At 30.6% G+C, this 14,960-nt stretch overlaps 1 long non-coding RNA gene across 1 annotated transcript; it reads right to left on the bottom strand.

The window, feature by feature from the left end:
* Window positions 1-23: 23 nt before the first annotated feature.
* Window positions 24-14,684, bottom strand: LOC132952608 (uncharacterized). The gene is made up of 6 exons (XR_009665478.1): window positions 14,456-14,684; window positions 4,285-4,514; window positions 3,643-4,203; window positions 3,313-3,460; window positions 1,145-1,312; window positions 24-1,072 (listed from the first exon to the last, which is right to left on the bottom strand). It is a non-coding gene; the product is annotated as an uncharacterized LOC132952608 (long non-coding RNA).
* Between the last annotated feature and the right edge of the window lie 276 nt (window positions 14,685-14,960).

Here is a 14,960-nt window from a genome sequence, read left to right as displayed (position 1 = left end):
ATATACGGTAACATAAGTATATGTATGTGTGTACCTGGACGACTATAATATGTCTAGTGAGCAATATTCGCCTCATTAGTTATTATAAATAATTATATGTATTATACTTTGTTACGGTGTCACATCATATGTGCAGTCCGTAACAATTACATTATTAATTTTAAATTAAACAGAATTACTACTACCTTACATACTATAACATTGTATCCCTATGTAACATTTCTTCTAAATAAATATCAATTACAATATACCCACAATACTGTACATACATGTAATAACTAAATAGGTACAAGAGAATCTCGGGCAAAAATCATACTTGATTTGTGGCAACTACAAAGAATTATTTTTTCCCACAACTTTTACTAAATAAATACATAATAAATCGCCCACAAAATGAAGGGCTCTGTTCAAGAACAAGATAACTCCATTTTTATCAATAATTGTTCAGGACGAGCAAAACAAATTTCGTTATCTCATTTAACACTATTGGCGATAAATAATTAATTTTGTAATTCCTTTGAGAATAATAAATCGATTTTTCTAGTTTTGACACTAAGACATAGATTTTATATAAGTAAAGTGAAAGAACAAAGAAATCATTTAATGATTTCTCGGTTTTTTCACTTTCTTTGAAATACTCCTCTTATCTAATCCTTTTATTTTGGTTACTTGCTCCATAAAACATGTCACCGTCACGGTTCAGTCACGGTATAGTGGCACCCATCGTCTTTCCTTTCTCAGCATTTCCAGCCAAATTCTATGCAGCCTCCCGCCCATTAACTATGTTTATCGAGAAAAAGGGACATTCTCGTAATCCACTTGAGCCCAATATTACTGAGGACGGTGATCGGCCTCCGAAATCGTTTGTGACGCTCTCGAATGCAGGTCGCCGTTTGCGTACGGACGTCGAGTACGTTGCCAGTGGTTGAGCATGTGGTTCGACCACGGAATTTTACGGGCAAAACAATATCGAGTATCGCTCACAAAACTATTGGACTACCTGCCAATACTAGCTTGTTCTTGTTTTTCTTGGGTACTTCTTTTGGAGTTTGCAATCATCTTTCACATGCACCTGTTTTTTTAATAAAACGGTTGTCAGTATCGTTTAATTATACAAACAACACTGTACAAATAATTTACTTACAGAGTATGTAAACGCTTTCGATCTTTTATTTAACTTCTGAAACAGGGCTCAGGATCTGTCTCTTCGAAGCTGATAAATTAGATTTATTGATTTCATAAACCACTCGATGGCCATCATAATACTATCATCTACTCGTACTCTGTTTAATGATGATGGATGCGTGTTCTCCTATAACAATATTCACATGTTATTATGTTAATTTTTATTAGTTTTAACTTAAGGCAGTTTTTGAGCGGTTTGAGTTTTCATGCATGTTAACCTACTTCCAAATTTGCGGAAGAAAAGTTAACGATTCTAAAAACTAATTGAAATAAGTTAGCTTATATTATTATTTTTGTACTGAATAAAATAATTGGATTGAACGGTGTTTTGGGTTAAACTGGATACTGGATGAATTTTTGTTGCACATTTAGTACCATCCATAGCCGTGTCGGAGTAGAAACATATTTAAACACCTATCAAATGCGAGTTCTGACTTCTGGGTCAAGTGCGAAACTTGTACGGTCGGGTTAAAAACTTAAAACTAAGATAGCAAAACGCGAACGCTTTTTACGGTCAGGTAAAACTCTAGATTGCAGAACCCCTACACTTTGTACTATTATATAGGTACATATTACATGCATTCAGTATATATATTATAATATAAGCAAGTCTGAAGTCGTGACCAATTTTATTAAAAATGTTATTAAGTTTAAGTATTATTTGTATTATACTTACATTCTAAATAGGATGGATAATAATATAACATATTATAATATAATATAAACCTAATATATTAAATAAAATAGTTTTGCTACCTAATTTATTTTCGTTTTTTTACATCATGAAATATGTACAAATATATAGGTATAATTGTTTTTGATATAATAGTCGAATACCTACCTCACTGAAATTTTTTTAATCAAAAATGAAATTACTCTTGTTTAGCCAAATATTATAATAAAAAGGATGGACAAGTGGGTACCGCTCTGCTGTACAGTAGTTATAATGGATGTATTATATTTGAATACAATGATTAACCATTGTATACGAAAAACGATTCTGAGCGGTTAGCGTAGTCCTTATAATATTATTATTTTTTATTCGTTGCTATGGTATTATAAACAAAGCGTTTCAAATTAAAATCCCATTTTTAGAGGTTTTTCATGATTTTTCGGTAGTTATTCTCGACGCTTTCTAAAACTACTTGGAATTTTCAATTTTGATCTCCCGAAATACAAGTACCAACTAGGTTCACTTTTCTATCAGAAAAGATGCTGATCTCAAAAATCAAAGCATGCTTACTATCTAAAATGTTGCCGACACATTCTTTCGCTCCACTCAGAATCGAAAATACAGCCAATGGAGGGAGTAGATTATGGGCAATAGACTTTATAAAAGACAAAAATCCAAAACTGTGTCCATGTTTTGAAATATACATTTTTACCCGATCGTACAAAGTGTAGGCGTTATGCATTTTAAGCAATAGACCGTACAAAGTGATCTTTTACCATAAATATGCGACGTGTGCCCCAGGGGCGCCATTTCAGTTTTAAAATAAGGCTGCCTAATTTTTTTCTAAATTTTTACAATATTTGTCAAGTAATGGAAGTGTAAGATTTGAATTCAATGATAAATCATTGTATACTAAAAAAGATCTGAGCGGAGACGAAGTGTCAGTCTAGCATAATATTTGAATACAAATCAAATTTCAAAATTAAAAATATCACATGAGCATAATTAACGTAACTTTCCAATAAACTTTTTTGTGCCGATGTATGTTTAATATTTTTGATCTGCTATCCATTACAGTGACCTAATTGTAACCTACTGTACAGAAGAGCGACAGCCACTTGTCCACCTTTTTTTAACATTAAAGGTTTACCTAATGATCATAATTATAAGATAAATATATTTCATTAAAAAAAATAATATATCATTAGTTGTAATTGTATCTATAAATGTGTAATCTAATGAAAATGAGTATGATGTAATCATATTTCATACCTATTTAAATTTAAAATATCAGTGAAAACATAAAACTTATTTTATGTAGCAATTAGAAGTATAGTTGCACTAGTTTGATGTTATTAATGTTAGAAATTGGTCAAACTAAGAACACAAGACTTGGGGCTGAGATTCAATAAATAAATTAACGTTAGCGTTATTACTCATAAACTAGTACTTACAGTTTTTCCAGAAGTTCTGTCGAGGAAGTGACTTTGGATGGTTTAGAAGTAGGGAGTTACATCTCTCCAACGATAAGAAGCAAACCAATAAATTGTGAAGATATATCATCGTTACAAATTATACATCTTACGCCGATAGGTATATACTCTATAAATAAATTATTTTTAGTGTTAATGGTGTAACCAAATAAGACAAACTGTTTTATTAAAGAACCTGCATGATTTATGGTTACTTGTAAAGGATGATTATAAGTTAGAAGTTAGAAGATGTTCAACAGTAATGATAATCGTAACAAGAAAGATCAAACAAATTAAAAACAAATACAATACCTAGGTAGTATTTACAGGTATTTCAACAGTTCTGTCGGCGAAACTTGATATTGTATGCCCGTGAAATTCCGTCGCCGAACCGCATTCTAAACCACTGGCAACGTACTCGACATCCGTCCGCAAACGACAAGCTGCCTCCACGAGTTCCACAAACGATTTCGGAGGCCGACCACCGTCCTCAGTAATATTGGGCTCAAGTAAATACCGAGAACGTCTCTTTTTCTCGATTAACTTAGTTTATGGACGGCAGGATATATAGAATTTGACTGGAAATGCTGAGAAAGGGAAGACGATGGGTGCCACTATACTGTGACTGAACCGTGACGGTGACATGTTTTATGGAGCAAGTAACCAAAATAAAAGGATTAGATAAGAGGAGTATTTCAAAGAAAGTGAAAGAACCGAAAAATCATTAAATGATTTCCTGGTTCTTTCACTTTATTTATATAATATCTATATTTTAGTATCAAAATCAGAAAAATCGATTTCAAGGAAATCAAGAACGAAAACACCAAAGTTGATTGGTGGCGATGGCTAGTGTTGGTTTTACGGCTAAACAAACTGAAATAAAAAAAAAACTGGATGAAAAATGAAACTGAAGATGTGTATTTCAAAGAAATTGGCATCATGAGTTCAGCATACGTTTTCGACAGCCGATCGCCGTTCTTGGTTGATCCCAACTCCGTTACGAGAATGCTGCCTTGACTCATTGAGTGATGGTGTTTGATATGTTGGAATGAAGCTATAGTTGGAAATCTATCTGCTGAAGGATACACGACGAGTCTGCCGGCCGCTATCAACTGTGTATTTATCCCCAACCAATAATATAGGTAATGGCTAAATTTTGATTTAGGCACAGGATCCTCTGGTTTCTAATTTTAAGATAAAAACAAGTTGGTAATAAGTCAGTTGCTTATAAAAAAATTTAACTAATAATTTTTACTCAAAAGGGGAGGGGGATGCAATTAAAAAAAATTGTTTTATTCAAATTCTCAATAACTTTTTAAAAATATTTGTAATATTAAATCCTTTGAGCAGTAAAATAAAACCAAAATCAAATTAAAGGTCATCCGACCGAAATGTTTAGTGTTGTTGATAGGTAGTCCCGTATACTGTATAGACTATAAAGTATAGACCGTAGTAGGTACCAAATTGTGTTCACATATTATATAATATTAGGTATCTCCTTAGTAATTATTGTTGGTACTAATCTTAAATTATTGTTTTATAATATTATTATACTATTTGTATTATATAGTTATAATCTGTGGTATATTTATATTAATTAATTATTGTTATAAAATTAGTGGTCAAAGTACTTCTAAAATAATGTGTATTTAAAAAAAATGTTTAAATAAACTTTCTTACAGACAAAGTCACTGTTCTAATAGTTGAAAAAGTAAATGTTGGAAATGTAGAAAACGTTCGTAATCTCAGTTTGTATATCATTAATGAATAAATTATCTAAAAAAAGTCTTTAAATATTTTTTAGTCAATTGGGTAAAGGTTTTAAATATTTATTTTTGATAACAACAATGTGGCAAAATTTTGTGGTAAATCCAAGTATCCAACGTTAAATAACGATATCGGCAATATTGGTAATTAACATAAGGAAAATAAGAGAATATTACCGCTCAGTCGATTTTAAAATAAAAAACCTGTTTAGAAGGTAACGTGATAAACGGTAAAGCCGTTCGGACTCGACGTCGAAAATACCGCAGTGTGGCCGTGCCCTTAATCACTAATAATTTTAAAATGCTTCTACAGTAGTACTATTATTTGAAGGGTTTATTTTAAATTACATTAAATTTGGATTCTAAGTCTCTGGGATGTAAAAACATATTTATCGATGTGCCCTGAACCATAAATTACATCGTTGACTCCAACAACCGCACACTTTTAATAAAATACAGGACAGAACCGCACACTTTTGGTACCTAGGTTAAAACCACACAATTTTAAAAATTGTCGTATCCAAAAACCGCACAGTTGTGATTTTGACCCCAAAAAGGTCGATAAACAAAAAACGCATATGTATATGTATAATTAATTATTTGTTCTCATTATTCTCACAGTTCATCAAAAAAAATGTATACATTTAAACATTTTAAATATCAATTTTAAAAAAATGTCAACTTAAAAATGTATGTATTCAATAATTTTAAAAAAATGTAAAACGAAAAATGTATATAGGTATATTCAAAAATTTTAAATATTAATTTAAAAAATAATTAAAACTTTCAAAGTTTGATTGGCTGAAACCGACTGCCGACGTTTTTTAAAAACTTTATACGATGTCCGTCACGTAAAAATTCTTCCCAAAATTGAAACAATAGTACATATAGTACGTATCATATAATCTTATATTTTCACTATTTTCACTAAAAATAGTGTGCGGTTTTAACCCACTATAAATGTACGGTAATTTATTATACAATAACCGATAAGCTGTGCTGTTTTTGGCTATCGACCTTTTTAGGGCTAAAATCAAAAGTGTGCGGTTTTTGGATGCAACCAATTACATACACATTTAAAATAATCTCTAAACCCCTTAGATTTAGGCTCAAGGACATTTTAACTCATGATCCAATAGTAGTTGATTTTATGTTAGATAATGTATCTTAACGGTTTTGTCGCAAATTGTATAATGATAAATTCTTATTTGTCGCAGTTTACATAAAAATCGAAAAAGGTTAATTTTGCCATAGTTTACCATCTCCCAATATTAGTTTATTCTAGCTTTTTCGATTTTAAAACACTGTGGGTTGGCACAAAATTTGCTTATGCAGACGATGTGTTCGATATTTGTAACAATACACTTTATAGGCTTGGGTATCCTCTGGGTTTTCGGTCGTATACATATTGTAAATTACATATGTCGAAGGTCATGTTTCCGGAATGTTATGAAACCGAAAAAATATACCCGAGAACAGGGCCGGATCTAGGGGGGGGGGGGGGGGGGGGGGAAGTCAGAGATTTATCCCCGGGCGTATAATTTTCGTGGGCGTATTTTTAAGGTTTGAAATTTGTAAATTGAAATTTTAAAATTGACTATAAAACAAAAGTCAAAACTTGGTTCAAATAATATTTTACAGAAAATGTGTAATATTGGATATGCGAATAAAATAAAATAATTTTATTTTTAATCGAGATAAGTTATATCTAATAACATTGATTTAAAAATTAAAAAGGACAAATATGAAATAGGTATACGCAGTGTCGTGGAAATACCCGTCCACAACTGTCAGCGCGCGAGAGTGACACGCCTTAGTCTATCATAGATTCATAGATTACACTTAGTTAAACTCTCCGATTAGTGACATATTAAAGTATGGTAAATTACATCGTTTTCTTGCATATAATATATTATGTAGATACTAGATACAGCCCCCCCCCCCCAATTAGTCGTGTTATTGTATAAACCTTAAATAATAAAAGGCAAAGTAAAAACCATGATATTTTAGGAAACTTTTAATGAAATATTTTTCCTATTCTTATTATTAATTATCAGGGTTGGGATTTTATAGCACTTAAAATTGCATAAATATGCGCTAAAATATGCAAAAAAAAAGAAATTTATTAATTAATAATTTTAAAATGTATAGAAATACATATTGAATAATAAACATTACTTTGATATGTAATTTATCTTTTATTAAAAATCTTTTAAATCTAACATTTTTTTAATATAAAAAAAATATATATTTTAAAAACATTATTTTTGAAATGTTTTAATATTTATTAAATGTGTAAAAAACATTTCATTGTTACTTGGGCCGATTTCAAAAATATTATTCACTCGAATTGCTTCCTAAGAGGGTCACTACCTACTCTTGTACTGTAATCGCCTGCGATAGCTATAATTAATCGATTTATAAAAAAAAAAAATATCAAACATAATTTAGATGAAATATCATTCTGTTATACAGTCAAAAACTTAAGTTTGTATAAAATAAATGTTGTTTTTTATTCGTGTCAGGCGCATAGTATAACAGTAATAATAATAATGATATAAGTTGTATAGTGTAAAATAATATAAACAGTATAAAATAAAATAAACAAAAAAAAAAATAAAAAAAAAAATTTTAAAAACACACTTTTCCATAAAAACATTTAAAAAAAAATTTTAAAAATTGCACTAAAAAGACAAAAATAATTCTCTGTACTTAAAAATAATGAAAAATTTATTGATGAAAAATTTAAAAGTGTGTGGTGCTCATACACTTGACATATATTCCCAGTCACTATCTTATAAACATGATTGAACAAAGAAGTGTATGTGAGACTTTCCTTGGCTTTTAAATTTTTCATCAGTAAATTTTTCATTATTTTGCTCTTATACTTGACATATACTGCCAGTCACTATCTTATAAACAGGATTGAACAAAGAAGTGTATGTGAGACTTAGCTCGGCTTTTAATGTTTTGTATGATGCACCACACACTTTTAAATTTTTCATCAATAAATTTTTCATTATTTTTAAGTACAGAGAATTATTTTTGTCTTTTTAGTGCAATTTTTAAAATTTTTTTTTAAATGTTTTTATGGAAAAGTGTGTTTTTAAAATTTTTTTTTTTATTTTTTATTTTCTACTTTTTAGTTGAAAGTAAATATTTTTATTAAACGTTTAAGAAATATGTTATCCGGTGTTTTCGGTACCTATATCAGAATACCGGTATAATGTTATTTGGTAATAATTACCGTTGTTACCATAGATATTATAATAATGGATAGGACACGCCTATACTTGCTTCGTAAGAGGTTGCGGTTTTTTTTGGGGGAAGAGAGAAAGTTCAATATCTGCGAGAGATATTACGGCGACGTCGTGGGGACAATCCTTTTTTTTTTTTTTGGTCCATGTCCCAAAATGACAACGGATTATTGTATTGTCATCCAAGACCAAGGTCTATACCAATTTTCAGAATTTTTCATCTTCAAAAAGTGCCTCAAATCGAGCGCGCAAGATTTGATCACAGACAGACGTGAAACCAAACTTAAGAAAAGTGTTAAAAAAATAAATAAAATTAACAAATAAACACAGCAGTAATAATTGATAATATTAAAAATAATTTTGCTGGTCGTTCAGAGATCTGTTCTAAAGCTTTTCGTTTCAATTTGTTGCTGAGTATCTGTCTGTTAAATTTTTGCTCTGAGTCTTTCGCACAATCGTGATTAAGTTTACTATTTTCGAACTAGATTTTATTGCGTTGATCGGTTTTCAAATAGGCTGTACATATTTTTTTCGTACATGTCCACCGTTTAATGTCAATAGCTAATTATTTTTTGTATCCAAACTTAAAACCATCACATATTATAATGGTTAGGTTAGGTATATTAGGCACATATTATAATGGTTTTACCCTTTTCGCTGATCTCGCTTATCACGTTCATTTTTATAAAAATGTATGTATACTATATAATAACGTGTTATTTATCGTGGTTGCGAAAACGAAAATGATTGTGTTGAACTGGTGATGATAGACTAATCACTAATCGCGGATAAGATTATTGCATTCGAAAAATTAATCTGTCTGGTAAATTATACTGTCTTAAACATTTATTTTTGACCATTACGAAATAATATAATAATCGATAGTTGTACGTGTACTACGTACAACTATCGATATATTAATTAATATTCCATGTTATGTGAGGCAATTCGAGTAGACCATTTGGGTATACTCGAATATTGCCTCCGAAAAAGCCGGGAGGCAATTCAAGTAAAAAAAGGTCACCTACCTAAGTTTAGGAGGCAATTCGAGTGTCACATAATATACATTTTATCCATAAGTTATAATCCATGATAAAGTAAATTTCATGTTATAATCATTATATTACAATTTACAGTACATCACATTTTTGTTTCATTGTATTTTTTCCGTATTTAGGTATACATAATATTAAGTTTTGATTGAAACAAATATTAAAAATGAAAAATGTATAATATTGTTATGTTGCAAATTAAATATTGTTCTTTTACATAAAGCTTTTTATATTAAAAGTAAGCAATGGATACCTAATTTAGATTTGTTAATAAATAATTTATACATGTTATTACTATCAATATTATTTTTATTCTAAGCCTGAAACTTGGAAATATTTTCCACATATTTTAGCTTTAAATACACCATTAAGAAGTGCTTCTAAACTATTATTTAATTAGTTTAAAATCGTTTAAATTATTTATGGTAAATAAATTATTGGTCCAGTATATTGCAAAAGGTTTTGTAATTGTTGGTCCTCACAATACTGTGTGAGTGTGCTTGATTTTCCGTAAAAAAAATACTAATTCTGGTTAACCCTGAGATTGGCGTATTTTTTAATTTTCCCCGGGTGTTAAAAAGCTAAGATCCAGCCCTGCCCGAGAAAAAGTATATAACTATAAATCTAATACAATACATTAAAGACACGACACTGCCAACAATATTGTATTATTATTCCGAACGGGACCGGTTCTAACGCCCGCCGCCGCGCCGGTCCGAACACCAAATATCCCCTCAAATAACAATAAATTACAGTTTATTATCTACCCTTGTAGTAGGTACTAAATCGCCGTCGCCCGCCAGTCGGTCGCCACTGAATTATCTACGACTCATCTATACCAGACTATACATTCGTATTTTTTATAATACGCATTATACAATTCAAAGAAACTAATAAATAGCGTGAAAAAAACCATATTCGAATTAACATGTTCGGGGGCAGGTACGCATTATTGTTATAGGTGTACAACATTGAAAGGTTTTCTACGGTAAAAGCAATTTCATAAAACATTCCGATCCATCTATAACGAGTATTAACGATACCGGTAGTAACGACACGGGCCAAACGACGTTAATTCCAAGGTCCTGTCAAAATTCCTTATATTATTGTGTGTACAAAATGACTGGTTAATCTTAAAAACAATAGACAGAACGACAATATCGGCTAATATGAAAATTAGTGCCTATACAAAGTGAACTCGATTAAAAAAAAAATGATGCTACTTAAACGTATGACAAAAATTGTTACAATTATATGATTAGAAAATAATTTAAGAAATATACTCATGTCAATAAATTCCAAAAAAAATATTTTGAAAAAAGTTATTACGTTCCAAATTTATTTAATCAAAAAATATTGATATTTAAAAAAAAAACTACTTATTGACTCAGATAAATGTTTTTATTATCAAAATTGTTCTTATCATCAGATTCACAAATTGGCTATTTCGAATATAGTCAAAAAAATTTAAATCAAATTTAATTTTTTTTAATTTTCAGTGTTAAAAAATAAAAATTAATTAATATATGTGTAACGCAAGTGACTATAATTTATATATAAAAAAAAAATTTTAAATATTCATAAGAATAAAAGTTATTCCAAAAGTCAATTCTATTTGTTACAGCCTGTATATATTACGCACTCGTAAGACGAAGACAACAATTAATGACCGTGTAGCGTCCTCTTAAACACTCAGTGATGGCATTACTATTTAACAAGCGCCTGCTAACCAGTTTGGCTATGACTCAACTACGATATCCGAACTACGGGCGGCCACACTATAACCTTCGGCGTAACTAGGGGGCTTGGCCCTTCCGTACTTCTATTTAGCCCCCCTATGAGGTTTTACTTTTTAGCCCCTCCTTAGGCTTGTAGTTAAAACCCAAATCGTTACGAAAAAAATATAATGAGTAAAATAATAAATTGTTATATTATAAAATATGATATAATATAATTTAAATTGTGTACAGTGTAGGTACGTACCAAGTACGAATTTGTCGTAATTGGTCATAGTTTTCGCGGAAGAAATGTGTTTATGTGTTTAAGGTAATAGAGTAATAGCTTATCTGCTTATTGCATATTAACTTTAAGCTTACCTATATAACGCCCCTATTATACTGCAAAGTAGGTAGGTACTATTACAGACTGTCACAGCCGTTATTTTTATTTTTGAGCACGTATACGGCATACGTAAATATGTGTAAGTGAATCTTATAAGGGGGGTGTGGGGGGGCTTTACCCCCCACTTGTTTTTTTTACACTTTTTACACTCTAGCCTCTGTAAGTATTCAATCCTAGTTACGCCCATGACTATAACGAAAACTATAAAGGTCAATCTCGTTATATGCTTACGCATATGCCTTGAATTGTATACGGCCACGATAATGATCCCGAAATGGATTAAACGCATAATCTAAAATATGTAAGGAGAACATAATATAGGACATAAAGTTTAAACGCGCGATTATAGTTATAATAAAACAAAACCTTTTTAAATATATAACAAAACGTCACAGGTCGTCTCACACACGGTAAATGGACATTTCCCTCCCAGACATTTTCCCCCCACTGTTATCGGTGTAGTAGGACATTCTCCCCCCCTCGATATATTTATGATACGGACATTTTCTCCTATTTATTATTTTATATAAATTTTTTTTTTAAATAAAATATAAAATATATCAAGTTGTTTTTATTTTCATAAATATAATAGATTATAAATGTATATGTTTAATCAACTGAACTACTTACTTGAAACAATAAAAGTTTAAAAAAATATATGTAGGTAGGTCTAAGGTAAAATATAATTAATAACTAATAAAATTGGTTAAAAATTCTGACATAAAAATGATACATTTTGTAAAAAACATTTGAATTCTAATTCTTTTGTTATTTCATAACTTATATTTTTTAGTCTTTGTTCATATTTATTTCTTTATTTTCTTTTGTTTAAACTATCTATAATTTATTATATTTATGAAAATATTTGAAATATAAGACAATAGACATAAATTAATTTCATATTAAATGATAATATTATATTATTAAATAGTAAACTTTTGAAAAAAATGGGGGGGGAAATGTCCAACTACACCGAAAACAGTCGTGGGAGGGGGGGGATGTCCGCACACACACACACACACATACACACACACACGTACACATACTACTTTCTCATACACACTTCTTAGTTCTTATAGTAACCTATAATATACAGTGGTGGTCAAATGATTCCGTCACGGGGATGGCTGATTTTTTTAACATACACTATTTGAACATTAAAAACATAATTTATTTATGGTTACCTATATATAAGTGACTATAAATATTTAAGAAAGGTCATGGGGTTCTATCTCTCTACCACCCCCCCCCCCCCCCACAAACAGACAAGAGGGCTGTTCTTAAAATCAGACAAGGACAAATGACACTACCTACCAGCTTCCACCCTCCCCCAAATTCACCACTGGATTACAGTATAATAACCAGAAAAACCTGTCCCGAAATCGTTTCTTTGCTCGTCGTTTTATATATAATAGAACCTCTATTACAATAACCTCCACAGGTGGTTTAGCACCGAGAATTCACATCACCACCGACCGTTTATAATAATATATTGGTATGGGTTTAAATCGATATTGTGATATTCGCATCAAATTTGATTGTTATTATGAAATTAAAATAATGCGATTGAATTAAATTACGAATTGTATTTTTAATATTGCATGGGACTGGTTAAGTAATAATATTAAATTGTCATATATAGTGAACACTTCATGGTAATAAATAATAATAATATTACTTAATAGAGGTACTAATAATAATGTAAAACCAAACACCAATATATACATACGATCATGTTACAGCAAAACCGTGTTTCAAGTTTTGTCTCAATACAAAATGCGTATATCAAATCTAAAAACTGAACGCATGATTATAACTGGCGGGTAATTAAACATTTTGAGGGGTATAATAATTATCAGCAGGGCTCAGTACTAATCGAATATTAGGAAAAAATAATAAAATGTAGGTAGGTATAATTAATATTTATTACAATACGACAACGACGAATGTAATCAGCGTGATAAAATCAGATAGGTACTAATCTAAAGTCCGTGGTAATTTCCAAGTTCTAAGTTATCGGCATAATGTTCGACAAGAAACGATAAGAAGTGAACTGTGTGAAATCAGTAAAAATGCAAAAAAATGCAAAATGCATCAACTTCCGAGCCCTATTTATCAATAATGGTGTGTACATATAATATAAATGAATAACTAATAAAAGAGTAGGCAGTAGACACAATATTAGGTATGTAAGAATAAAGTAGATGTTCTCCTATATTGTGAAAATGGTAAAACCCAAAAAACCATTATTTTCTCCCCGAATGACATCATGGTTCATCCGGTGTTTATTTTAGGTATGGCTATTTATGGTATTATGGACTGAATAAATTTGATAAATCTAGCATTGGTAATTAGTTCAAATCGCACCATACATTGTACAGCGTTGATTGTCGGGAGATACATTTATAAATTATATAACGATAAACACTTAAAAAGTTAACTAAAAGGAATATTTTACATTGTATACCCAGACCTAAGTATTATTATTGAAGTATTCAGTAACGTGTGTAAAGGTAAATTGTGCTTAGTTTATTGAATTGATTTTTTCTTATAGTAAATAGTAATATATTATTTAGTGTTAATTTGTAATTATGAAATAAAAAAAGATTGCAGGAATATCGCGCGAGGTGAAGAAACATAATATATTTTATACAAGGAAAAATAAAAAGAATTAATGATGTGAGATTGAATTTTGTTAAAATCTATTCAAAAAGTTGTTGAAGTTTTACAAAAAATTACAAAAAAATATTTAGCCTTCGAACACCCGTGTGTTGCAAAGTGCAGTTCACCTACGACAACGATTGTCAAACGCGATCGAGAGTAGCGAATGAAACAACAATAATAATATAGGTAATATGTGAATCAGTAATACAAATAATATTACAAATTTATGACATGAAAAACTATAAAAAGTAAATATATAACATACCACGAAGATTCGAAAGCCGCTTCAGGTTGACGGTGGGCTCTGGCATGGATTGAATGGTGATTGGATTGGCTGGTGATTGGACCTTGTCGCTCACGAACGTCTGACCCACGATGTAGAGAAGATATTATATTCTCTACACCGTGGTCTAACAAAAATTATATTTATATTAACTATAATTTAATAATATGCTGAGTCAAAAACTATAATAATATGCTTCCAACACGGCCGAGAGTGATGGTGAGAGTGTGCTCGCTCCGCAGTCGCACGGGCCCTACACACCTTGTTCAGGGCTACAGGAGGTGGTGCTGAGGTGGGGGATTGTACTCAAAGTGGTGGAATTCTCAACGATAATATTTGTACGTTATAAGCTATGACTATATACTCTGTCCAGCGAGAGAACACGCCCATTCTGCGCATCCCCACGCACCACCTTGCCATATATTATGTATCATATAAGTAATAACCAAATCCCCATACTCCCATATTATATTATATACTTACACTA

This window comes from Metopolophium dirhodum, chromosome 9 (assembly GCF_019925205.1).
Source record: "Metopolophium dirhodum isolate CAU chromosome 9, ASM1992520v1, whole genome shotgun sequence".
Classification (NCBI taxonomy): Eukaryota; Metazoa; Arthropoda; class Insecta; order Hemiptera; family Aphididae; genus Metopolophium; species Metopolophium dirhodum.
Note: the sequence above shows the minus strand (reverse complement) of the source record. Positions and strands in the feature narration are given on the sequence as shown.